Raw genomic sequence first — 26,574 nt, 5'->3', positions numbered from 1 at the left:
TATCAGGAAAATTACAAATATGAGAATAACAGAAAAAGGGGAAAGTATGAAAATGTTGCCTACATAGAAAAATCCTACATGAAAAACGATAGCAGAATCAAGCATTTGTAAAATTGGGAAGGAAATGCAACAATAGAGATTCAAAATAGCCTTCACATTTCCACAGAATGTTCATTAAAAGTCTAGAGAACCCCTACTTCTTGTTGGTTTATTTGTTGTTCCTTATTATACCTGCCCTTTTAAACGAATATTAAAATGTTTGCAAGCATCAGTAAAGAGCTTAGTTTTAACCATATTAAATCAGTTCTACATAATTCTACAAATTGTCCATGACAATCAGTGGATAAATTGTGCAGATTCAGTATCGCTGTAAAGTATATGCTGGTTGACCTGTCACAAAGCAGGCCTCTGGTGAAGATGTGAGGTCAATACAGCCATCTATCCAGACCAGCCGAGAGCAGTGTGACATGCCTCATGTTACTGTCAGAGTCCACACCTGCTGAGAGACACTGAGCTTCAGGCTAAACTGGACTCTTGAAGAGTTTTACAGGGCAGATCTCTGACTGAGCTGACAAAACCGATCAGCTGAGCGTTCAGTGAGCTTGAGAGTAGAGGTCAGTCCAGGGTCAGGGCACTGTCAGAACAGGAACTGGATCTTATGATCTGCAAGGGACCTGAGGGTAGATGGCATATTCAGTTTGACATGAATGAAAACAAGGCTGTGAGGGATAGACATAGTCTGATCTACTGCTGTATACCTTGTCTGTCTTGTCTATTTCAAATTTTTCATTTCAGGATCATAATATGATTTGATTTGCTGTTTTGAAAAATGTTTACCATTCAACATTAAAATGTGGAAAATGTGTACTGGCTGAATTAAACCAGACTTCTTATAATTCGAATTAAATGGGTTGCATTTAAACTGTCTTAGAGGTTTGAGAACGTACCACACTGAAGTTACAACTGTCAAGGTTAATCTAGAGCAGGGATGGGCAACTTCGGTCCTGGAGGGCCACTGTCCTACAGAGTTTAGCTTCAACCCTAATCAAACACACCTGAACAAGCTAATCAAGGTCCTCAGGATTACTAGAAAATTACAGGCAGGTGATTTTTTCAGGGTTGGAGCTAAACTCTGTAGGACAGTGGCCCTCCAGGACCGAAGTTGCCCATCCCTGATCTAGAGGAATTTAAAAAAATCTCTAGATAACTCATGTGTAACGATTGGTTGAAGCATAGGAGGAAGCAGGATCCACATGCAATAGGTATTTATTAAATAAACTCAAAATTTCCCAAGTTACAGACTTAGACTAAGGAACAGGATTAGGGCACAGAACAACCAACAAACAAAGTTAAGAATTCACAAAGACTGAACTAGACACAGGGCTTAAATACACAGGCAAACAAGCTTAACAAGATAACAAGGGGGCGTGGCTAATCAGAAACACCTGGGGAGACTAATAAACAAGAAAAACTACAAAGGACTACAAAACATGGCACAGAACAGGAAATGACAAAAGTCCACACAAGACAAGACAAGGACTCATGAAATCATTAAACTAGATGTCACAGGCTGATAGGTCCTTTACATGCAATCTACAAGCAATCCCATCATTTACTACATGGCACAAGTTGAATGGCCTTTGCTGATTCTTCAGCCAATAAGATATCTTGCTCAGCATTTAAATAGTCTGGTTCAGTGTTTGCTGTAGGGTATTCAGCTGTATGCTATCAGAGATCCTCTGAAACTCCTCCACCTCCCCCAGCTCCACCTGCCTAGATCTGATATGGGATTTCTGTATGTCTATTTATGCAGCAGCAGCATTTCTGTGTATCTATTGCCAATAGCAAGTTCATACTTGTTCTGCGGCAGCTGCATTACATTACCATATTCATTATCATGCCAAAACTACTTTTAGAGTTGTCATGACTGAAATAAAATTCTGATGAAACAGTGTAAAAACTAGTCGTTAAAGTCGTTGTTGAACTTGTTGAAATGTTGAACCTCTGCTTTTATAAAACGAAACTCATTCAAGTTGCTTTCTCATTTGTTACAGCAGATATTTCTGTCTGCATCTTTGTTTAGTGCTTTTTAACCACTGGGCTACACAAGACAGCTTGAGGAAGGCATCATTAACCTGAGCTCGCACAGCCAATGGTCAATGACTGATTATACCAGAGGCAGCAGCCAGAATCGATATTCAGATCCTGAATGTAAAATGAAAACAGGCCTTCCCTGTCCATGTCTTTGGCTTTGCAAAATGAACACTCCAGTGGTCTATGGTCTTCTGAAATGAGGAGACAAGTGGTTTATCAATGAACAAGCAACAGATACTACAATCATTTTGTATGTACACTCTTAAAAATAAAGGTTCTTTATTGGCATCAATGATTCCATGAAGAATCTTTTACATCCATGGGACACAAAAGGTTCTTTATAGTGGAAACATTTTCTTTAGATTATTCAAATATTCTTCATACTAAAAAATATTTTAAGAACCGTTCACTGAAAGGTTCTTTGAGGACACCAAAAATGGTGTATCTATGGCATCACATTTACATTTAACTAAAATAACTACAATAAAACAGTAACAAGTACATTTAGTGTATTCTATATTTTATTTCTGATATATTATTTTCAATAATTGCCTTTTCCTTTTCAGATCATTAGTCATCTAGTTCCTGGTAATACTGCAGGTGTCAGGATGGTCTCAGCATGAATGAGCACTTTACCTCGCCAAGCTGAGTGCTCACTAAAAACCGCCTCAATCATCATTTCCAGTTCATTTATATTTGGACCTATCAAAATGTGGTGATATCTGAGTAGCTGTTTTTGTAAGTATTTTATCCATTTCCACTGGTTTTTCCATTTTGCGGAGCGCTTGCAAACTAGATGGGCTTTATAGCATAGACACTGAAATCAGCCAATCACAGTAAAGTGCACTTTGCCTTTCCTCACATAAATTTAAACCTGTTTTTTTTCCGCTGATGTCCACCCACATCATTCAACAGTGCATGTGCAACTGATTTGAGTACAGTTTTCTAGATGTACAGTACAAAACAAAATTTTATTGCTCATTACTTTTGGTGAGAAATAGTGCAGACACTGGACAGGGATAAAACTTTCTAGTGTGCATGTGTCGAGCGTGCATGCTATCAAATGGAGTATTCTTTGAAAGGCAATGCGTTCAACTGTGTGTGTGTATGTGTGTATGTTAAAACTGCAAAGTATACTTCGGTCTTTAGTGGTGAGGATTTTTCAGTGACTTTCTGCAGGCTGCACCATTATGCCAGTAGATGGAGACAAGATTGTCTTTTGTGAGTCAATCATTGAAACATTCACTTAAACGATTCGTTCAGAAACACTGATTGAATCAATAATGAAAAACCTCTGCTCTGGTCTAAAAACATCAACGCTTGATTTCGCTTTTACTTTTTATTAAGCTAAAGGAGCTTGTGTCTAACGGTTCGAGTTACTCTTGTCTATTGAAGTCAATACCACACTCACATTTGTACAAGTTCTGAATATCAGCCCAGATGTGATTACCTGCAGTTGAATAGTTGTGCTGATCCTACTACAACAAAATCAGGTCCACTGTTTGCAAATAGCGCGAGCAGAAGCAGACAAGCATACTGTGCTTAAGGACACAAAAGCTTCCAACTACAGCCGAGCTTTCCAGACTGTGTATGTTCAGTATGGACTGTCAATCTCTGCCCTCTCTCCAGCTCAATATGTGGTCTGATTACAGAGTTAATGGCATGCCAAAGTGGAGACTCAAGACTCATTACACAAGACTGGATGTTACATCTGAGAAAATGGAGGTGCCGAATGTTATTTTCCACAGCTCTCAGTGCTTTATGTGTCCAAGATTACTTTGACATTGGAATGAACGGAATAAGTGGTAATAATTCAAGGTCAGTAAGATTTAACTTAAGTATTTATGACTTAATTAACCTAATTTGCAAGTAATTTATTAAAATAAATATGCACTGATGAATGCCACAATTATGCCACAATTAAAAATAAAGAACAAATAGTGTAGTGCATAGTTGCTACCTTGTTTACTAATGTGCTTCTTGGCAGATATATGCACTGCTGCCTGTTGTATAACCACTGTTTAGCTATCATCAAAGATATATTTGGCTTAATAGACCTTCCATTAGGCAGGCTGGTGACATCAAGCCAGTTTTGAGTCATTCTCAAAGCCATGAAGTGCCTGTATGTAAAGCACTAAGCAGAGAAAGGAAAATTGGGTTTGTTTGAAATGGCAGGGACGAGAAAATAATGACAGAATGTTAATTTTGTGGTGAACTATTCCTTTAAAAAGGTATTTTTTCCAGATTTACTTATTTTGCTTATATAAAACCAATGTACTTTCACATAATGGATGGAGAAATCTAAAAAAAATAATCTTCTTTATAGTGGGAGTAAAATCCATTTCCCTTTTTGTTAAAGATATATAAGATAAAGCAAAATACCACTTTTACTCCCAAATGTATTTGTTTTTCAAACAGTGTAACAACATCTGGTTAAAAATGCTTCTTTCTCCATTGACAACCATTACAAATTAGCCGTGTATTCTGACCAAATGTATTATTTTGCAAGAAACATATTGTATTTCATTAAATTTCTATTTATGATTCACCAGTTCTAGATTCATTTTGAAGCATGAAGACTCTTCAATCCAGTTAATTCCCAATAGATGAAATCAACTTTTTTTTTTTCTTTGCCTTAATATTGGATCCTAATATTGGAAGTCATAGGTAAAAAGGACTGCAAAAAGACATAACTAGGCTATGAAATCTAAACCAGAATATTTGAGGAAAATCAATAGAGCGATGCCTTGCAAGCACAACCATTTCACATTTTAACTCAGATTTGTTTTATTGCTTATAAAGCTATTTAAACAAGTCATAAAATATAACACCCAAGCATTAAATGAGTTTGTGAGCAGTTTTATGATGTTATATGAGGAGTTCAGAAAGAACAGAGGTGCTGATATTCCTCAGGGTGCCGCCAGCGTCAGGAGCAATTACTGTTCCATGTGACAGGCAATAAAAGGGCCTGAATGAACTTCAAATCTTCAATCTACAAATCATCTCTTTTAAGTGAATATATGATATGAATATATATATACATGAATGATATTGTGATCTTTAGACTTTGCGGTTGTTACTCTCAAATATTTATTTTAAAGGGGTGGTATAATGCCCCTTTCACAAGATGTAAAATAAGCCTCTGATGTCCCCAGAGTGTGTATGTGAAGTTTTAGCTCAAAATACCCCACAGATATTTTTATATAGCATAAAATTATAAAATTGTCAATTTATGAGGTTGAGCAATAACACACCGTTTTGTGTCTTATTCCTTTAAATGAAAATGAGCTGCTGCTCCCGGCACAGAGGGCGGAGCTTCAACAGGTTGCACTCACACAGACATGCACTGAAAATTTCAAAAACTTGTAGCCTTTTATGTTCAAACCGGAGTCAAACAATGATGGAGAGACTCAAGAAGAAGTGACAACATGTGGAATGCAACAGGATGTTTCTGAATGGTTAGTTGGTTAATTTATGTAACTTATGTGTAGTTATCTTCCACTAATTGATTAGCATATTCTGATTTATAATCTTTTATATAATCTGTAAATCGTGTTCCGGGGGCGGGGTTTATGTAAATTTTAGGGTTGGTGATGTCACTAACCCGTGAGGAATGTCATGTAGTCTCTACCAGCCGTTTGTTGTAGTCCTTAAAAAGCGATTTCTTTAAAAGCAAATATCTCCCTTTGCTTTGAACTTTGAGCATTGTAACTTTGCAGATGTTGTTTATGCTCAAACAGCAACATTACACACTAACTAAAGTTAGAAAAGTGAAATCATAATCAACCACCCCTTTAAGAATTAGATCGCAAAATAACCTCTGCATTTCTCGCATCTTGATACTAATTAAAAGCAAATCCATAACAGATGTTAATTGTGTCAATTACACTGACAGTGAGTATAGAATTATGCTTCATCAAGTTTGTACTTATCATAAATGCAGCTTAGCTTGATGAGTAAAAAAGGTTATATCAAATTAAATGTTCTTTGCTGTTTTAGAGACAGTAGTTGAAATACATATATCATATATTCACATTCTTAACAACTATAAACACGAATTTTGGAACCAAAGCAATTACATTGAAAGAACAATATTGTACTTTTATACAAAGGCATCTGAAATAGCAAATGTGGAATGACCCAAAGTTGGCAACCCAATGCACCACAACAGAAGATATAAGTGCAATTCCAGGGTTAAGAACTTGACATTTGAAGTAAAAACATGAAATGTAACACCTCAGAGAAAGTATTTGATACCAGTAGCTTTATTGAACCATATGTACAATCCTAAACCCCTGCAGGTAGAGTCCAGACATCATTAAAAAACATTACTTTTTTTGAGAACATCGCATTTTATTGAAACTATTCTTTGTAGGGAACTGCACAATTCTGAAAACATAATAACCAGGTGAAAATGGGGTGAAATAAAGTGAAAATGCAATCACAGTAAACTTCACAAGAATCAGAAATGGGCTAATTTGCCATAGACTGGAGTGAGACCATGAACGTCTCAAACAAAATCTATATGTTAATACATAAACTTGTCACTTTTGACCTCTTGTGAGTTTGCAGGTCTGTATACAGATGTCACATCTATTCATTGCGAAAATGACACATTACATTGGATGGGAAATTATATAAAATGCTTTATAACAGATTGTTCCGGCCCTATAATTTGATTGGCTGAACAGCGTTCCACAGGGCAGTAATCCTTTTAATGAAGCCATTTACATTTCCAAGGTCTGTACAAGCATGAATTGAACAAGGCCAGTTTCTCTTTGGAGGGTTTGAAATGACGACAGCAGATTTCATGCATTTGCATGGCTCAAATGCACAAGATATTGTCCAGAAGAATGTCTTTCATCCTTCTGCACAGATATATTTTTATAAAATTCATCTCCATCTCAAGAAAGCGCATTCAACCACCGCTTTGCTGAATTGCAGTGCCAATAGTGAAAGAGCAGAATATATGATCATAATAAAAATCGGATTCGCTTCACTTCAGTCCAGAACTGCTCGGCTGTGTTTTCCCATGCAACTGTGTCCAGGACAAGGCTCAACAATAAGGATTTTAAATTCTGCTTGCCCAATCAGGCCAGTTTTTACAATTTGCCATTACAATTTCAACAAAAAAACTGCTTCTTTGGCCATTCTTATTGTTGAGTCATGCAGGGCTCTCTATTGTTGATCAAGCTTTCCAAAGTGTTTTGTATAAATGTGTATATATGATGCTAGGCAGGGTTTTTTTTATAAAAAATTTTGTTGGGTTTTTTTTACTTCGAATGGGCTCAGTGTGGGAAGAGAACATTGTCGCTGCATACTGGTGGGAAGATGCTCATTATTTGCCTAACGAATTCAAGCAGGTTTGACATTCTCTGCAGCTGATACAAGGAGATTTAGAACTGGATGCCATAGGTGGCCATGTTAAAGTCATTAATCTGTGGCAATCATTGCTATAGGTTGAATTTTTTTTTTAATAATTGGCTTGGTTCATGGAAAAGCTTTCATGGGTTTGTTCTATCCATCTAGTTTACTCTATTTGCCACTTGAGCAATGGGCCGCAGCTTGTTGATTGGATCTGAGTACATCTAAAATAGGATCTCTGAGTTTCGATCCTTACCCCTTAGCTGGAAGTGTAATCTCATCTCTTCATATTAGTCAAGCACACCATTGAGACACACGCTGACAGCTAACCATCTCATGTCGGAAAGTTGGAGGATTTTTAATGGTACTTCTCCAGCATTAATCGCTGCATAGTTGCTGATGTAGAGTACTGTGTGAAAACCAAGCAAATGTTTGCTTGCTGTTTGTGCATCAGTGCTATATTTCATTCTTTATATCCTTTAGTTGCTCCTGTTGCATGTGAGGCCCAATTCCCTGTCTAATGAGGGCAGAACATTGAGTCCGGTGCAGTCATATATCCTTCTCAGCTATTTCACCGACAAGTTCTGCTAAATGATCCAGGGTCAAAACACTTGAATAGCAAGCAATGTGTGCTTCCATTTTTGGCTTGATTATCTTTATAGACTGGCCAATTTTTTTAATGTGGTTTCAGAAACTATGTATTCAACCGATTGTAACAGGCTGCATTTTGAATGTGTTTTTTTTTTTTTGTGCTATGATTCTGGAGATTACCGTTATTTGTTTGAAAGGCGAATAATAAAAAAGTAGATTAAATAAATAAACAATAAACAAATAACTTTTAAATAAAAACGAAATAAAACACTTGCTAAAACTCAACAGCATCTCAGGTACTTCAAGTGAATCTTTTATGTCAAAGGGGTTCAACTGAAAAAAGCTTGGGAATCCATGCTTTAGGCCATATTCTTTACCACTTGCAGGAGTCATGGTGACATGCCAAGAACACACTACAAACCTGAAGATTGTCAGTTTGGGCATATTTAAAGACTCTTGGGGCCTATTAGTTTTGTCACTTCATTTAAATAGCTATCTGATTTGTTAAATCTGTTCCATTTCCACTTGGCCACATAAATGTGTCTCCGCAAACAGAATATAAACCTTTAATTCATGCACTATGTGCCAAATTAGAGGTTATGTAACCAAGCAAAGGCACTGCATTTTATTTATTATCAGATCAAAGATTGCAATAGGAGAGAGAGCATCATCAGCACTTAAATCAGAGAATTTAGCATCCGCCACTTTTTTAATGAAGATGACAATGTGTTGAGCCCCAGGACGCAATGCTGAACGCTGTGTCATTTTGCTAAAGAAAGATTCTCATCTCTGTTGGGCCCTATCTGTGGAGATGCGTGTTCCAGTAGCACTGTGGTATCTGGCTACTGGGAGCCAGTATAACATTCTCTCACATCTTTATTTTTTACCATTTTTGGAGAAATAAAATGTATATGTGGCTTCAACATCCATATATGCATTTACACTTGTCCAGTTGCATCTAAAATGTGTCTTAAACCTCCTCCTGAAGTGGTTTCTTGATTTGAATGCCTCATTTATAAAATACACGTACGATCGGATTTGATCCTAAATACCTCGTCAAAAGCAAGGAACAAAAGGCATGCAGAGACGTGAAAATGTTCTTATGTGTCCGTCAACTGAAGAGTATGTACAAACTTTTTAGTGCTAAATATACAAGTAATTGAATCTATTTAACATTGTTTATGAAAATGTAAAGATAAATAGCCACATCACCCTGTAGCCCAAGACTGGTTGCCCACTGAAGCTAAGCAGGGTTGAGCCTGATCAGTACCTGGATAGGAGACCTCCTGGGAAAACTAGGTTGGTGTTACTGAGGCCAGCAGGAGGCGCTCACCCTGTGGTCTGTCGGCTGAGACGTTAAACCGAGGTCCTGACTCTCTGTGGTCATTAAAAATCCCATGGCACTTCTTGTAAAGATTAGGGGTGTAACCCCGGCGTCCTGGACAGATTCCCTTCATTAGCTCTTATCAATCATGGCCTCCGAATAATCCCTATGCATTAAAGCCATGGATCTATCACTCTCTCTCCTCTCCACCTATAGCTGGCGTGTGATTTATTAGGAGAGAAACATTTAAGAAACTTGTTGTGCATATCATTATTTTATGAATGTAAATTTAGGATTGTTATATGCATATCTTTGTAAATGAGGCCCTTGGACTTTTCATGATCGGATAGCTAAATAGGCCCATGGTTCCTTGTGTTGCATCATTTGGTTACAACCGATATTAACTGTTCCATTCTACCCACACAATAATAAAAAAAAAAAAAATCTGTAGTTTTACAGTAATTTTGCTGGCCACTTGGTTGGCAGTGCCCTCCTGGCAATGTGACATTGACCCTGTCCCATAGGGAACCCTAAGATCTTCCTTCAAGTCCTCACTTTCGTGACGTAATGTGTAATGTAATCTTCTGTGACGCAAGTATGTTGATTGCCCCCCCCCCAAAAAAAAACATAATTTACCAATTTATTTTCAAAATATTAATCTCCAATGCGTGTTCACGAGAGTATCATGAAGCATGCATGTTGTGTTGACACGAGAGCAACGATTAATATTTTGTAAATAAGTGGTAATTTATGTTTTTTGCACAAAGCACTTGCGTCACTTCATAAAATTGAGTTTAAACCACTGGTGTCACATGGATTACTTTAATGATGTCTTTTCTACCTTTCTGGGGCATGAAAGTGGTAATAGGCTGTCAATGGAGGGACAGAAAGCTCTCAGATTTCATTAAAAAGATCTTCATTCATTTGTGTATCGAAGATCAACGAAAGTTTAACAGTGCATTTACACGGGGCATCTGCGTTAACGTTTCGCCATTTTTTTTTAAATGGGTGAAAAGTTTAAAGTTTCTTTAAACTTTTCAACTTTTCAAGCGCCAATGCAGGCGTTAGCCAATCAGATCGCCTATGCAAATACCCTAGCACAGACGCTAGCCAATTGCGTTCATGCAACACTGGAAAATGAATGTGATACCAGTACCAAGCTTCAGACGCCCTCCGTCAAACGCTGACGCTGATGCCCCGTGTGAATGCAGCGTTACGGATTTGGAAAGACATGAGGGGAAGTAATTAATGACAGAATTTCCATTTTTTCATTTTCCATTTCATTTCCTGTCTCCTCTCTGACTGACTGTCCTTGCTGGAGCGTTCATGCCATTTCATTGTTGACCTCACTGAAGAGCGTCATTGATGTTCTGGTGGATTAAGTGCAGTGATAGCAATAAATAATTGGAAGATGATAAAGGAAAGAGGGCGGCTCAATACCCACAACTAGACTGTGTTCATCGAAAAAGTTATAGAAATGCAATGCATGCTCAATAAAACCATGACATAGGAGCATATGACCTCTTGAAAGACATGACAGGTTGATTACGGACAGATTTAACATTTGATGAGATGAAATGTGTTCTATATTCAGGATGTCTTAGGGTAATTTTCCATCCGGATTTGTAGATGACTTTGATGATGGGTGTCATGGAGTATGAGAGGACATTACACTGAGATGGTAAACTAGCAGTAAAAAAATCTTCTTTTGTTTGTTATTACCTAAAATTACCCTGAAAGTGTCTAAATGAAGAATAGCTCCAGCATCTTTTCACCTACTCTCTAATTCTTTCTGCTTTCCACAGTCCAGCATGCAGGCATGTTTCTTAATGAGGGTGTTTGCTGACTTAGTATAACGTGTGAGTCTTTACTTTCATTATGAAACCATACTGTGTTGATGACCTAAAAATGAACCGAAGAGGGGAAAACGGTGTCCTCTAGATCAAAAAACTGTCACATCCATACTCAAAAGACTGCTTTCCTTTTAACACAAGTTAAATGTTTCACTAAAGTCTGTCTTTAGTCAGTGTCCAACACATGCATATACTTTCACTCATAAAACACATAATTTCAATGATAATTTCGCCCGGTTGTTAATGATGAACCTACAGCTATTGTCTGGCCCTGACTTTTTGTCCTGAGCATGTTTACAATCTATTGAGCAGCATATTTGGCCATCCCAGATAACAGGGAATGTTCTTAGAACTTTGGCTAATGTTCTGGCAAGTTATGAACAAAAGTTCTTCAAGTAACATGAACAGAATGTTCTTTCAAATGTATCTGGTCTTTAATCATGTTCTCAATATGTTAGCACAAAAATGTTATTTATACATCGTTCATGGAATGTTTTTTATGAAACTTTTAATTTGACATTCGTCTAACGTTTTTAAATGTTACTTGTTTCAGAATGATCAAAGAACATTCAAAAGGAGCATTCCTGTGTTTGTAGAATTATAAAATGGAACGATCACTTAACATTCGTATAACCAAGAAAAAACTTTTTTTAAACTTTTTTTCAGGGAACATTCAGAAATAATGTTTTCATAATTAATTGATTTGAGTAGTGTAAACTTAAATCAAGCAAATTTGTTCAATAATAAATTAAAAAAAAACTTTTATGAGTATTTAGAACTTTATTCTTCTTCGAGCCTGGTTTGAGATCAATGTTACATGTTCTATATTGCTATACTATCAAAGCATTGTTACCAATTAGCAAGTTAGCGTTTACTGAATTAGCTAGTTAAAGCGAGCCAAGTTTCCACTACTACAAATATTTAAGTTGAAATGACATGATCATTTTAAGTTAAATATGCATTAGATTGCTTAAATATTGCAAGTTTAGTGCAATTAAAATATATGAGTACAAAATAAAAAACTGCCATTTCCGCTTACTTAAACGTAAAGGAACACGCTGACTTTTTGGGACTTTAGCTTATTCACCGTATCCCCCAGAGTTAGATAAGTCCATACATACCCTTCTCATCTCTGTGCGTGCCGTAACTCTGTCTGACGCACCCACCGCTAGCCTAGCTTAGCACAAAGACTGGAGATAAACGGCTCCAGCTAGCATACTGCTCCCAATAAGTGACAAAATAACACCGACATTTCCCTATTTACATGTTGTGATTTGTATAGTCACAGCGTGTGCAAATAACAAGGTCACATGAGACACAGCCATCTTCTAACCGTATACATACTGGGAACTATATTCTCAGAAGGCGAAGCACTGCTACTTGGGCGGAGTGATTTGCTTGCAGCACCTGAGAAGCCCCGTGGTGAGGAGCAGAGAGTTCGCTCAGAGTTGGAGTAAATCACTCCGCAGAAGTAGCAGTGCTTCGCCTTCTGAGAATATAGTTCCCAGTATGTTTACGGTTATAATGTTTTTTTGTTTTTTTTGCCAACTTATTTGGGTTTATAGTATAGCAAAACGTTCTTAGAATATATTTTTGTTAGCTGGGATGTATCCTTCACTGCCTATGATACCCCACAATCTGTGTGAAATTTAGCGATTTGTGGAAAGAATAAAAATAGCATCTGAATGAGACAATAGGTGTGTTCCACTTGAAGCAGCGCTACGCTGACCGATCGGTGTATGACATCAAAGAACCACGAGAGTGATTAGACAGTGTGCAGAACCGACCGCTCTCTAATCTCTCTTGCAGAACTTTGATGTCACACACCGATGAGTCTGTGCAGCGCTGCTTTAAAGGGATAGTTCACCCAAAAATGAAAATTCTGTCATCATTTACTCTCCCTCAAGTTGTTCCAAACCTGTATGATTTCCTTTCTTCTGCTAAACACAAAAGAAGATATTTTAAAGAAGGTTGGTAATTAAACAGATGCTGGTCCCCACTGACATCCATAGTATTTTTTTTTTTTTTCTACTATTCATACTTTGCAGTCACGTGACTACCATGGATACCTGGCGGGCAACAAATGGGTATTTTCAACGTAGAGTCCTGTAGTTCCAGGTCTTTCTAGTAGCTATCAAGTCTGTTAGCGAGCTAGCTGCATAACTATGGACTAGGATTAACTCTCTATGGATTAACTCCAAGGTGGCTAAATTGTGTAAAGCAGACAAGTTTTTTTAAGATAATCGAGCAGTAATAATTCCTCCGTAAATAATCTAGCTCTACTGTTGGATCATCTCTGATTCTCATTGAAAACCATAGATATCACAAACCTCAAAACAACCTACTGTATCACACACTTTTGTTGTTGTTAGCAAAAGACGACAGCTGTTACTGTGCGTTCACACCGCCACCGGCGAGAGCGTCAAAGTGCCCGGAAGTCATTCATTGTCAATGAATTTTGCCGCGGTGTGAACATACAGTTAGCCTAGCTTAGACTCATAACACAAACAGCTGACTCGCCGAACCAGCTGGTGGTGTTGATTGACAAAACTACAGGGTAACTTAAAGACACGATTACATGATCATACACCCATTGTATTCAAACAAATGTTGAAATTACCTTTGATGGAGCGATGGAATGATCACTGCACAGACGTGTATACTGTGAAGGTTGCTTATCTCATCTGCGGTTAGTGCATCCAATCGCACAACTATCTGGCATGTCGTTTACACCTCAAAACGCCAACTTTTGTATAGTAAAACTGGTGACGTCCTGGCAAGATCCTTGATTAGTTTACTGGGTTTCGTTGCTGGAGAACGACGTTCTTGCCCGCCAGCCAGTACTTGTGACGTCACGTGCAAAGTATGAATGGAAGTCAATGGGGTCCATCAGTCGTTTGGTTACCGACTTTCTTCAAAATATCTTCTTTTGTGTTCAGCAGAAGAAAGAAAGTCATACAGGTTTGGAACAACTTGAGGGAGAGTAAATGATGACAGAATTTTCATTTTTGGGTGAACTATCCCTTTAAGTCAAACACACCTAATGAAAGACTGGTGTCACTGATGCTCTTGTGTCTGAAAGGGAATAAATCCACACAACCATTTATCCACATGTCTATTCAGTTTCAAGTTTTTTTTTTTTTTTTTTTTCAAGCCCTAACATAATTCATCAAAACTTCATATTTATTCATTTATTTCTTTATGAAATGTTATCTTGTGTTTTAGAAATGTGATTATACTGACTTTTATATACAGGTGCTGGTCATAAAATTAGAATATCATCAAAAAGTTGATTTATTTCAAGAATTCAACTTAACAGGTGAAACTACTATATTATATAGACTCATTACATGCAAAATTAGATATTTCAAGCCTTTATTTGTTATAATTTTGATGATTATGGCTTACAGCTTATGAAACCCACGAAATCAAAATCCCAGAAAATTTGAATATTACATGAAATCACACAGTAATTACACAGTAATACCATGGTCATTGAAGCAGGTTTTGGTTCTTTTGGCAGTGTGGGCAGGTGCAAATCCTGCTGGAAAATGAAGGAAGCATGAAGTGCTCTAAAATGTCCTGGTAGACGGCTGCGTTGACTCTGGATTTGATAAAGCACAGTGGACCAAAGTCCTCTTTTCTGATGAGAGCAAATTTTGCATCTCATTTGGAAACCAAGGTCCCAGAGTCTGGAGGAAGAATGTAGAGGCACACAATCCAAGATGCTTGAAGTCCAGTGTGAAGTTTCCACAGTCTGTGTTGGTTTGGGGAGCCATGTCATCGGCTGGTGTTGGTCCACTGTGCTGTCCACTCAACGCAGCCGTCTACCAGGACATTTGCAGAGCACTTCATGCTTCCTTCAGCAGACAAGCTTTATGGAGATGCTTCCTTCATTTTCCAGCAGGATTTGCACCTGCCCACACTGCCAAAAGAACCAAAACCTGGTTCAATGACCATGGTATCACTGTGTAATTACTGTGTGATTTCATGTAATATTCTAATTTTCTGGGATTTTGATTTCGTAGGTTTCATAAGCTGTAAGCCATAATCATCAAAATTATAACAAATAAAGGCTTGAAATATCTCACTTTGCATGTAATTAGTCTATATAATATATTAGTTTCACCTGTTAAGTTGAATTCTTGAAATAAATCAACTTTTTGATGATATTCTAATTTTATGACCAGCACCTGTATAGCTTCTGTGACATTAACATTAACTCAACACATTTTGAGTTTTAAGTAAAAAGTCTCTGCTCAGGTTTCTAGTGATAATATTATGTTTCTGCTTCCATTGCTGAAATATAATCATTTAAATGTCAACTGAGACGTTTCTTTTTACTTCAGTGCATAAACCTTAAAATGTGTTTCTGGGTCAAAGTGAATAATTCAGCAGGTCACATTTCTTTCATCTATAACAATTGTTTTGTCTCTTTGAATGAAACATTGTAGCAAGGCAGGCCACAGCCTGCTTACAAAGATTCCCCCCTCAATTATGCTTTATATTACTGGTCTCCATGGTGATGTTTTTACTTTGCTTTAGCTTAATGGCAGACAATTACTTTTCTAGAAGGGAACTGACATATCAATCAAAAGCTTAATACTGGCACTGCATAACTTGATTTGCACACTTTAAACTTTGTTTCCTTTACTGAAGTAAAAGAACAGACACAGGTCTTTACGTACCATAGTATGAATACACACTTTTGAAATCTTTCTCAAATATTTTCACGAGTATATGTTAAAGATCAGTAAAAAGTTTTTTAAGAACAATAACTAAATTTATGTGTTCAGGTTTGGCTGACGTGTCTTTGATAGACAGGCTTTTAGGCATGAGGTTAAAGGAATAGAGTTCCATACGTTTGGCAGAAAACATCTGAAATTGCACAATGTTTCATTTACCTGTCATTGTACAACACCCACCTCCTGCATGTTAACTCATTCCCCGCCATTTGACAGAATTTTGCGGCTTTCCCTGTTTTCACTGTTATATGGTAGGGGGGCGCATCTTCTGAAAGAGTACAGAATCTCCAACGCTATCTCCCGACTAATTCGTATGAGTGATTAAAAGGTGGCGAATTCGTACGACCTTACTCGGGTATAGGTTCAGGGTCGGGTCAGGAGTAGGTCATTCGTACGAATTCATACGAATTTGGCAACTCGTATAATATGAACGAAAACCCAGGTGAAGAAGCAGCAAAAACAAGTGATAAAAAAATTGCTTATGCACTTTGTAGTCTTTGGGGTAAACAATGTGATTTTCTCAGCTTTTTGTTCAAAATAAAGAGAAAAGAGATCATCTCTACTGACCTACATATTTAGGTAGCAGGTTTTTTTTTTTTTTCATCCAAAGCCACTTGTATTACAGGGCCATCTGTAGGTTTGTTGGGCCCTAGACTGAGGTCATGTAAAAAAAAATTGTCATAACAAAATGGAAGTAATGATCTGCTAATTTACTACACCCTTAGAAGAAAGGGTTCTATGTAGGTTCTGTCGGGCCCTTCATGTATAGAACCTTTCAAGTTCATTCAAATTGAGTCAAGAACCCAAGGGTTCTGTATAGAACCCACCTTAACTTCCCCTCTATGTATGAACCATCTTGTGGGCCCCCCAAACATATTGAGACCCTAAGCACATTGGGACGACCCAGTTTTGCTTTTTAATTTACTAATATTTTGTCAATGGAAATATTCATCTGAGTTTTTTTTTTTTTTTCTTTTTTTTTTTTTGGATAAGAAAGGTTTATTTCTTAAGGGGATATTAGTGGATGCATTTATTAACAATTTTAGACTTTTGCGATGACAAAAAGTGAAAAATGAGAATGCTGAGGTAAGATGACAAACCCTTCAGAATTGGGGCAAACATCTGCCAGTGGCATGTTGTTCCTTTATATAATATTATTATTATAATACCGTATTTGATTTGTCTTATTCAGTTACAATTTTTTTTTTTTAAATTACGCATTTAACAGACACCAAAATAGTGGAACATAAGCAATTTGTCACAGATCCAATATTCATACTATACAACGACATATATTAGATATCTAGATCAGAAAACAAGGTTATTTTACCCAAGAAGCTGACAAGATGGCCCTTCTCAAAATGTTTTTTGATTTGCAATAACTTAATTATTTAAAAAAAAACACCACATTGAATTCCCCACAACTATAAAGAACTAGACTGAATGATTCATCGTGTTCATGCTAAACTCATCTGAAAATGTTACAGTTAAGCAGTAAATGCACACAAATACCCCCACCTTTCACTCCCTATTATAAGAGAATCATGAATCATCATGTAAAAGTATATGATTATATGAAAAATATATATATGGAATATAAATAAATACCTCAATTTAATAAATAATTACATTTTTGTACAGTTTTATATCTGTAGTCACTTACGTATACAGTACATTTTAATCTTAATCTTTGTCAGAGAAAGGTAAATGAAATCTTAAAAAGCAGAAAATAAGAAAAAGCTGTGGAGAATTCTCTGATGTAATTTGCTCCACCTCTTCATGAATCCCAATGAATAATTCATTCTCTATTGTCTGTAATTCTCTCTTTCTTTCCTTAATTTACATCCTGGTAATAATAGACAGTACATCTCCTATCAAGACTCTCAGGTCTTATTATTAAAATACCGCCAAAGATTTTTAGCCTATGTTAGGGTTTTGTCCCTTGTACAGGGAAAATGAACAGACCCTGTGAGGCATAACATTTTCATTTCCACCTTACATTCTAATTCTTTATCCTAATTGCAGCAGATTATTCATCTGTTAAAATACTGTGCTTTTTCATTTGCTGCTGGCTCACTCTTTATATGAACCATCACTATCCAAATATTCCAGCATAGTGAGCGCATGAAAGGGCAAAGACGGCTATTTTTAATACGGAGTTAATTATGGCAGACTGGCTATGTGTTTTCAGCCTTATTTGATCTATATGTGCCTCAATGTATTTCTAAGAGCACCTAAAGGCATGTGCAAGTCTGTCAATCGCCAGAGCAAACTTGTTTAGAGTGACAGCCTGAGCGAAAGGTTAACACAAGAACATATTGTGCTGAGGAGGAAGAGTGAGTCACTGCAGAGAAGATAGTAAGTTTTTATTTTATGACTAAGCAGAAGTATCAAAGAAATGTTCTTCAATCCGATACTCAGAGCAGATGGCACTTTATGTGCAGTTACTGGGGAAAGATGACATTGGCAGATTTCCATTGTCTAGTATTAGTACTGAGACCAACACTCCAAATGAAAGGCTATACCATCATCTATGGAGGTAAGAGATTAATTGCTTCCTGAAGAACTGTGATGATAAATAATCTTAAATGAATATACTGCCAAAAGACTTCTAATAAATATCTTTGAGCAGTAAACAGCGAAAAAAGGTTTGTCCAATAAACAATTAAATTGGGGAAAACCTTTGCAATTTCTACAAGAAGTCAAAAACAAGTTCCTTTAAACAAATAATGTTTTGTTGAACTAACCTAATATATTTCAGTTTCTGTGTTAGATATATATAGCAATAGTGCATTTTAGCATGCTAGCCATATCAGTTATTGCAATATTTAACATCTGCCGTGAATGTTTGTATACTACAGTAGGCAGGCACAATACATTCAGTAGGTACACTACCAAAACAAGTGAATACCTGAATATTATATTAATTAATATAAATTTAGAATATAGACAAACCTTATATTACTGTAATTGTCTAGATTGGCAATATGTTTAATCTTCCCTATATTACATGCTTTTTTTCTATTTAAAAGCATGAAAGAACATGAATCTATTAATTTGCCACTTTCTATAATTCAAAGTGACGTCAAAAACCACATGTCCCTTTATTCTAAGGCTATACATATCACAGTCAACTGCTTGGTCATTATTTAGTAGAATAAAATAAATAAATGATGTTTCTCTGTCTCTGTCATTCAGCAGTTTAAGTTGACTGAGTGCTGTCTCACTGTAAAAACAATTTTTCATGATTTTATCACAACTTTCCATATTTAAAAAAATCAGCTTAGGTTCACAAACGTAGATCAGATTACATTATATTTTGAGTTTCTATTGCATAAACTAATCTCTTTCTTTGTGTCAACTCAAATTTTTTGTTTAAATGAACTCAAATTTTTAAGGCAACCAGATTAGGCTACTTAAAGTTAAACCAACAAATCATTTTTACAGTGTGATTGTGTCTTTAACAATTTCCACAATAATACATTTTCTAAAGTGTCTTCACGTTTTCATTGTCACTGGAGGAAAACAATAGTGAGGGGTAAAAGGTTGTCTAGGTTACTATTGAAACTCCCATTCCCTGAAGGAGGGAACAGAGACTTTACATCAGAACTGAACTGACAAATTGGGATCTCGCCTGAGAGCCCAATCACCTTCGAGTGTAAACTAAACTTGCACATTGGCGTGCGAGATGTGCATCAGGTGCCCCGCCCTGCAAAGTGGGTATACATTGGGAAAGCGTGCCTTTTCGTACTCACGGGCGTACTTACCTGAGGAGCAAGATAAGTGCACGTATCCGATTCTTAGGAGGGGAATTACTACTGGCGATGAGGACACTGGCTCTACACAGAGATTATAAAATCTCGCAAACCTGTTAGATGTCGTCCAGCACGCAGCTCTACAGATGTCTGCCAGCGAGGCACCATGCGCCAGTGCCCAGGATGAAGCAACATCCCTGGTAGAGTGAACTCTCACCCCAAGGGGGCACGGCTCGCCTTTGGTCTGGTAAGCCAAGACGATGGCATCTAACCTCTGCTTAGAGACAGCCTTTCCCTTCTGCTTGCCTCCATAGCAGACAAAAAGCTGGTCTGAGGTCCTGAAGCTCTGTGTTCAGTCCACGTGCAAAGCGTGGACGGGACAGAGCAAAGCAAGGGCTGGGTCTGCCTTCTCCAGGGGCAGCGCTTGCAGGTTCACCATCTGGTCCTTGAAGAGAGTAATAGGAACCTTGGGCACGTATCTGGGCCGGGATCTCAAGATTACGTGAGAGTTGGCCGGTCAGAATTCTAGGCACGATTTATATTCTTATTCGTATATTCTTATAGAATATATTCTATATTCAAAAATTCTTGTAGGTCCCCTACCCTCTTAACAGAAGCGAATGCAGTCAGGAGCACCAACTGAAGAGACAGAATTGTAAGCTCTTCCGACCGCAGCGCTTCAAAGGGTGCTATCTGTAAGGCTGCTAAGACCAAGGAGAGGTCCCAAGAGGGTACAATGTGAGGGCGGGTTGGATTCAGCCTCCTCACGCCCCTCAGGAACATGATGATCAGATCACGCTTTCCCACCATGTACTGCATCATGATGTGCTGTGAGAGCTCCATTTGATGAACAGGTTCCACTTCAAGGCACAAGCGTGAAAGTGCTCTCGCCAAAGTGATGGTGTCTACCACAGCCGTGGGTAGATCACCTAAGTCCTCCAAGTCCCGTCCAACGACCACACGTGGAGGTTCCAGCGGTCCGGACACGTGTGCCATAACGGTTCCCCGTCTTTGAGAAAGCAGGTCCTTCCTCAGAAGACTGCACAAGGGAGGGGCTGTCGCGAGGAGCATGAGTTCTGGGAACCAGGTCCTGTTCGGCCTGTAGGGCGCAACTAGCAAGACCTGTTCCTCGTCCTCCCTGAAACAACTGGCAGTGGAATGGAAGGCATAGCGTCCCGGATTGGGGTCTGAGTGCGCGGTGAAACACTCATCTGGCTCCACTGTTCAGCAGGGAGAAGGCATCACATCCTCAGACAGCACCGAGCTGCCGGCTGGCAATAGAAGAGGAGGATGAGAGTGGCAAGGCATAGCGTCGCACACTGCCATCCGTGCCTTCATGGGACCCAGAGATAGAGGAAACTGCTCTTTTTTGGGGAATTTGGGAACAGAAATAAAACTCAACAAAAGATTCTCCACTTGGCCCTCGGCCGGGAGAGGGAGTGGTGAGATCACCATCTCCCAAAGAGCTGCTCCCTCCATCTCTGGGTTGCCCGTCTAATGTACGCCGCTTGGCCTGATGCTTGGAGTGCCGGGCAGGGGTGGGCCGGACTGCTGCACTTTCCTGTGACTGGCTCTGCGCTGCGGCCTAGGTGGAGGCTGCTGCTGAGGCCGTGCGGGAGCGGAGGAGGAAGCCACAGGTGGGCGCCCTTGGTCACGAGCAGGTGGGGGGACGCCAGGGCAGGATGTGCTTAATCACCTCCGTCTGCTTTTGTGCAGCCAAGAAATGCAGGGCGAAGTTCTCGACCGCGTCCCGGATGAGAATTTACAGGCTGTTACGTTCCACACGTGTCATTATTCCCTCCCTCTCGTGTACGCTGGTACGTTCCACACATGTTTGTTGTTGCACTCGTTATTTCCTCCCTCTCTGGTACGCTCTCTATCTGCTCTCAGGTTGCTGTGATTGGCTGTGTCGGCTGTCCATCATCATCAAGGCGGTGTTCGACGTCCAATCTGATGTCGCCCAGCTGTTTTAAAAGACAGCGCGTCTCATTCAAGAAAGAGTGTGTGTTTGTTCAGTGATTTGAGAGGTGTACTTTGTATCAGGGTCCTTATGTGTAGTCTAGCATTTAATTGCTTAGTCCTTTTGTGTCTTGCACTACTGTTCGGAGTTTAATGCCTTTAGGAAAAGAGAACAGGTCAGTATATCGCCCGTAGTATTTGTAAGTGTTAGACACACTAGGTAAGAATTGTGCGCCACTCTCTGTACTTTTGTTTTTCTTAGCCTAGGATTATTTGGGCGTCGGATGTGCCAAAGAACTCGGTTTATTTTCTACATTTTACTTTGGCAGATTAGGAGTAGATTTAGGGAATTATTTTGGCTATATTTGGTTCTTTTCTTTGGCGCCACTTAAGTTCCTTTTCCCATTTATTACTTGTAAGTTTGCTCTCCCATGAGTATTGTCATTTACATTGTACATAGCGCATTCGCTGGATCTAGTGGCTACGGCTTTTCGTAATAAATTATCCAGTTGATTACACTTCAGTCTGTCATGTGTCCTTCTGCTGTATCCCATTTACCAGTAGTAATATAATATCGAAATGCTGCGTTACATCTCCTAGACCTTTAAATATCGTAACACAGGCCTTTGATGAGAGAAGCAGATTACCTCTCCAGGTGGCAGCGCTTTGTGGACACAATTGCATCGCTACCGCACACTCCACCAGAGGGATCTCCACGTACCCCTTGGACACCCCATCATGGCCGTCAGCTCAGGGTCGGACTTGATCAACGCTATTCTCCCCAAAGTGGGCAGCGCAGTTGAGTCTTCATCCCCGGAGGACTCTAGCCCACCCTCCGATGTAGCGATCGACATCTGATCCTCCGCCAGAGCCCCGAATTAAAAGCTTGGTCCCCCATGAGAAGGACCAGCAATCTCTGCCAGAAGCTCCACAGCTTGCGATGCGCTAGAGGAGTGGGGGACCCCACTGTGATCCTCAGGTCACCCTGTCTATTCACCGAAGTGGCCCTCTGCTGGGCAGAGGAAATAGATTGGGGCATAGCAGAGGGGACTCCACCTCTTTGGAGGTATTGGAGTCTCGACCGCAGCACTGAGATGGTCATGTTCCTGCAGTGGATACATGACTCATCCACAAAAGCCACCTAAAAGACGAGGAGGAGCCAAAGCCTGCTGCCATTTTCATATGAGGTTTAAGGAAGACTGAGGCAATCACAAATTTGTTTACAGATTACAGAGCAAATCACTATAAATAGTAAAGTAAATTTATTTTTCCAGAACTGATAAGGAAACAAACCGATTCCCCCTTAAAAGATGGGTCTCCGTCTATTTGTTTGGTGCGCAACTGGGTATGTGTGGCAGCTTTCACACTTATTCAAATGAACTGCAATGACAGAATTTGTTTGAGGGTGTGTTGACACTTGTTTTCTTGGTCCTTTTGGTCCGTACCTAATAGAAAATTATACATTTAGTCCTGGTACTCTTACTGTAATGTTCACACTGTCATTTTTAACACTGAACCTAAATATGTAAAACAAAAAAAAAGCTTTTATGATGGTCATTTTGCAACTGAACATCCAAAACAATGCTGTGTGTTGGGCTTAATTGAGTTCTGTGTGTACATAATATAATGTTGGGAACTTGCACAGAGCTTATAAAATGTGTAAAGGAGTCAAAACAGAGCCAGGAATACAAATGAAGATCTGCTGCGAGGAGATGGTGATTTTGACGCCTTTGAACTGTAATGGGTAACATTGCTCTTATGACTTGTGAAAAAACAGGTATGCTTGAGCATTCTTCGGTCGCATCTTGTGACATAACGTCCTGTTTTTAGTTAGTTTAGATGTCTTTGGTCAGTGTTGTGTTCATATTTCAGTCGATCCACACCTGAGTTTTAGATGCCAATCATGATTTTATGATCTTTCACACATAACAGGACAATTAGATCCTGCTGAAGTCAAAATGCCCAAAGATGGGTGTCAAAAACCCATACATAAAGTTTATAACTTTTCACATAATCTGTCAAATCCTATTATCCTCCACTGTAGCATGCAATAAATTGAGATACCCCGGGCAACGCTGTCAAGTCAGCTCTCCAGGCTTATTATGTAAGGCCAAATCTGTTTTGTGTATTTGTTCCACTAAAATGACAATGTAATTCTTCAAGCCAACTCTGAATGTCACAAGAAAGACATACTTCATCATAACCGTTGAACAAAGAGGAACTAAATAACACTTAAATGCCAGGCAATACCAATGCTGATGTGAACGAGTTTTGTAAAACATTAATTGCTGTCTGTATATCTCAGATTTTTTTTGTCATTACTGGGTATTTTGTGTTACATAAAAATGCAATTTATGAAGAATTATGCATTTTCCACATCCTAAATGATATATTATCCTCCCTCTGTGACTTTAAGATTTAGTCACGAACAGAATATGGCTTAATCAACCATCTGTCTTGATTCATGTGGCTCTGGAAATGCTGGTTTATGGTGTAAGTTAATGAGACTCAGCAAAAGCAGAGAACAAGAAAGGAAGTGAGAGCAACAAAGCCCTCAGCATTTAGTTAGAGATCCTTCTTATACTAATATTTGAGAGTCGATCAGTCTAAAGAGAGCTGATCTCTTGACACACGGCTTCAGGATCAGAGGAGTGAGAATGACTGCAAGTCCAGGGAGAGGCTGATCTCAAGTGGAAGAACAAGGTTAACAATGGGATGGGGTGTTTACCAGAAACTTGATCAGTTCTCCGAGATAAAACAGGTCAAGTGATGCAACTGATACGGTCACAGTTGCAAATCAAGTTGGAACAGGATCTAAACGCAGCAGTCTTCAGTTTATTTTAACAACACTCAGGGTACTAAGGATACAGAACAGAACCATGATTGAAACACAACATTAACAGACAATTGAAAAGAACCAAACACAGAGCTTAAACGGATAGTTCACCCAAAAATGAAAATGTTGTCATCATTTACTCACCCTCAAGTTGAACACAAAAGAAGATATTTTGAAGTATGTTGGTAATCAAACAGTTGATGTTAGCCATTGACTTCCATAGTATGTATTTGTCAACTGTCTGTTCACCAACTTTCTTCAAAATATCTTCTTTTATGTTCAACAGAAGACAGAAACTCATACAGGTTTGGAACAACATGAGGGTGAGTAAATTATGACAGAATTTTTATTTTTTGGGTGAAATATCCCTTTAAATTAACAGAGCAAGCAAAGGAACTAATGAGATAATTAACTAGACACACCTGAACAGAATACTCAATAAATTAGTAACCAAGGAAACAAACAGGCAGGGAACCATAGGAGAGCAGAACCAATGAACAAACTAACCGCAAAACACTAGAACAAAACAGAAAAGCTAACTCAAACAGAATACAAAACTGTGACACATACCGTCTTTCTCTTTTTAGTCACACTACTAGTCAACAGTTTGGAATAATTTAAAAAGTTTAAAAAAAAAATTGTAAGAAGTCTCTTATGCTTAACAAGGCTGCATTTATTTGATCAAAACCAGTAAAAACTAAATATTGCAAAATTTAATTACATTCTAAAATATATATTTTTAAAGCTACACTGTGTAACTTTTTAAGTTGATTCTTAGCAAAAAAACACTTTGTTCTATCAAAAGTATACGTGCTCATTCATGTGTAATTACTTCCACCAACAAATAAAGTATTCTCGTAAGTGTAAAATCTGCCATTTATAATACATACGAGCGAGTCGCTCGAATGGCGACAGCCATGTTGCGCCTCCATCTTGAAAATACATTTGCCAAAGAGGGACATACCTGGAAATTCAAGCTTCGCCTTTCGCGTTTTACACTCAGTGACACCGTGACGAATGCGAGGGGGAGATTACTCGCGACTGCCGGCAGATTTGAAAGATTGCTGATGGAGGATCACGCCTATTTTCAAGGACATGTAGCAGAGTCGCCAAGGAAGCGAAAGAGAGCATTAAAACGTCAACGCGACAGGCAAATCAGCAAGACCAAAGTCAATATTGAAGTAACTTTACCCAGATGGAAAGAGCTCACGAGGAGCAAAGATTTTAAAACGGACGCCGAAGTTGCCTGCTTTCTTCTCGGCAGGTAATCCAGCCTATTTGTGTAAATTCAAAGTTTTATAGTTGCTTGTCTAACCATAGCATGGTTGTACATAACGCCAGAACGACCTCTAGTATAACTTGCGTTACTTTTCCTCTCGTCAATGGTGAAAAAGTATTGTTTACCTTGTAACATAAATCTGTGCTGCGACGGATCACAGGTGATGAATAGTTTTAACCTCATCACTTGAAGGAACACTCATGGACGAAGTCGAACTGGAAGCCATGTTAATCTTGGAATAATACGGCCACCGTAGGAGTTGAAACGCCCTCGGAATGGAAAGGAACAGAAACTAATATTCACTGGGAAGTCATATACAATTTCACCACTAGATGGGGGAAAATATCCAGAGATGGGGGACTCGAGTCACATGATTTGACTCAAGTCAGACTCGAGTCGCAAATTTAAGGACTTGAGACTTGCTTGACTAAATTAAGAAAATGACTCAACTTTGACTTGAGATCCAATGACTCGAGACTTGACTTGACTTGAACTGTATGACTCGAGAATGACTTGATATACATTTTTATATAAATCATCGCAACATCAATTGATGAACAAAATGAAAGCAACGGAACCACTGACGCCAGTCATCAGATTCTGCGCGATTGCGTGACGCTGCACAAGCCCAGAAAAAACATACATCGCGGTGAGCGCGCTAAATACAAAAACATCTCCCAGCATCGTTTCTTTTTGGATATAAACACTAGAAATTGACCATATTCATACAAGAAGATTTGCTGTACGCATAATAACAGGCAAGGGATATCGGAC

This window comes from Squalius cephalus (genome assembly GCF_949319135.1).
Source record: "Squalius cephalus genome assembly, chromosome: 3".
NCBI classification, from domain to species: domain Eukaryota; kingdom Metazoa; phylum Chordata; class Actinopteri; order Cypriniformes; family Leuciscidae; genus Squalius; species Squalius cephalus.
This window is presented reverse-complemented; position numbering follows the sequence as displayed.